Source organism: Zeus faber (assembly GCF_960531495.2).
Source record: "Zeus faber genome assembly, chromosome: 15".
Taxonomy (NCBI): Eukaryota; Metazoa; Chordata; class Actinopteri; order Zeiformes; family Zeidae; genus Zeus; species Zeus faber.
In genome coordinates, this window is record NC_137194.1 from 17,167,786 (window position 1) to 17,170,285 (window position 2,500).

The following is a 2,500-nucleotide window of genomic DNA, read 5'->3' on the forward strand; positions in this document are numbered from 1 at the left end:
GCATACATTTGAGGCAACATTGGCCCATTCATATGCAAATTAGTCACATTGCTAAAAAAAGTTAAATTCACAAACACCAGTGCCAATAGTCATACGCAGTTAGGGTGAAAATGATTAGCATCTTCAGAGAGTTGGTGGTAATTGAAGCTCATTTATAGAGGCGGGCCTCCGCCGATTTGAGAAGCTTGTGAGGCATTGTCTTATTTTTTCTTTTGACCTCCACTTCAAATCATCATGATTTTGGGGTACAACGCCCCCGCCCCATGGCGCATCTCATGCCCCCACACCCGTACCCAAATGTGTAATGAAGAGGGAGCGATCTCCGTGAAGCAGAGCGGAGATTGCTCCCTCTCCATTATGAATTTGTGTTTTCGCCATTGCCCATTTTCCAAGCAACACAAATAAAGTGTGTTTTTATTTTCGATCTATTTTTACCTCCGTTTCCTAATTGAACAAAACAAATAAAACCTGTGCGTTCTGTGCCGTATCCGCAGTGTCATTGACACCCATTTTTCTCCTTCTCTCTGCCGACGTCCTGCCTACCGTGTTCTTGGTGCAAAGACACCATTTTAATTTATTTGCCGCATGGATCATTTAAATCAGACGCAAGAAAGGGCAAATTGCACTCAGCTGCAAAACTGGTCCCCTCCAGTTTTATTAACGCCCTCAGACGCTTCTCCATCAGGGGCCCTGTGCAACAGATCAGGTCAGACTACGGAGCCAACTTTGCGGGGGGCCTGCAAAATGGTGGACATGGCAGTTCAATCTTCCACACTCTTCGCATATGGGCGGCAACTGGGAGCGGATGATCTGAGTCATGCGCTGCATATTGGACGCCGTGCTCCTCAAACATGGAACCGCAAACTAACCCACGAGGGTCCTGGCAACAGAGCGCCCAGCCCTTCTCACTCCATCTTCTCTGCTTACCCAGGCACGCCTCTTTTACCTCCGGGCCAGTGCAATGACAGTGATTTCTTCAGGTGTCAGTGGCAACAAGTTCAGAGTCTGTCTGACACCTCTGTAAACAGTGGAAATGGGAGTACATCGGAGGCCCGCAGGGATGCCACATCTGGAGAAACGAAAAGGCCAAACATGCAGGAAGGGGATGTTGTCCGACTGCAGGAAGGGGATGTTGCCCGACTGCACGGCAAGGCTGTTGCTAAGTCGTCCTCCTGTCCAGTACACAAGCAAGGAACTGTGAAGTAAGGCATCCGCTCCATGCCCCACTTACTTCTCAACATTTTTGGTCCCTGGTAGTTTGACATCTTACAGACGCCAGACAGGGGGGAGTGTACTGTCTCTTCCAATCTTCATTGTGACATGGTAACGCGGTGACATCCCAAATCAGCCTGTCTGACTAACACTACAGCCAAAAAAACCGCAAAGAAGAACTAACGCTACATTTGGGGAAGGCAGCATTGTGGCATCTCCTTTCATCCGCCTTGTTAATTCCCTTGAGGAAGCAGAGTCTGTAAGTTTAGTTGTTTAGGCGCACACTGTGAGAGTTACCACAACTAATTAAAGGGGACCTCTTATGAAAAACTATACATTTGAGTCTGTGATGTGTCCTGAAACCCCCCCGATCAGATTTTTGTACACTTTTAACCTCACAGGGCCCACAGAATGAACATAATTCAAAAGAAAGAGGAATTAATACCAACGGCAGACAATAGAAATAGAAGTATTTCAAAAATAAATCTGCTGTTACTTTCAAAAAAAGAAAAAGTGCAGTACACAAGACTGTCGGCTTCAGTGCATTTCTCCAAAACAATATCAATAGTGTGATATATGGTTAAACATCTAAACATAATACAAGGGTAAACTATCACAACAGGCATATTAGATACCTTGGTAATGATATCTCCACCAATCTGTCAGATTTGTTTACCCTTATTATAGAACCCAGAATCGCGATTGTGGCACCGCCCCTTGCGGCTGCCTGCGCGAGCACCGCGTGTCGATTACGCACATTTGAGTATTTTTCGCGCTTATAGAGCTTGTGCGTAATCACAGGGTGTCATGACATTTCACTGCAAATATGTACGGCCGTATGTGTATGTATGTGACAAATAATCTCTTGAACTTGAACTTTGATATTGTAGAGGTATGTCTTTATTTTATTTTATTTTCCGACATTTACGTGAAACAAAAAATCCAGACGTGCGAGAGTCCCGGTGCATCGCGGTGCGGTGTCCGTGTCCCCCACCAAACTGGAGCATGGCAAGTCGGAACAAACCTCTAAACGAGGCCTTCCGCAAAAGGTAAAATCAGTGAAAGTTACGGGGTAAATGCAACGAAAACCCGGAAGCCACGCTCAAATGCCATCGTCTCACAGGACCCGGAACTTGTGCTCAAACACCATTGGCTCACAGAGCTACCGGCCGCTGGAGGGTGGCTTCACCCACAAAAACACATTCCATTTTGGAACAGGATGGTGTAGAGGCATGTTAGAATGGGTAGAATGCATAATCTGAGTGTTTGTTGTTTTTTTTCCAGAAAA

At 46.0% G+C, this 2,500-nt stretch overlaps 1 protein-coding gene across 4 annotated transcripts in view; it reads left to right on the plus strand.

Moving 5' to 3' along the window:
* Positions 1–2,500, plus strand: part of dgkaa (diacylglycerol kinase, alpha a) — a 22,912-nt gene that overhangs the window by 11,265 nt on the left and 9,147 nt on the right. The window lies entirely within an intron of this gene.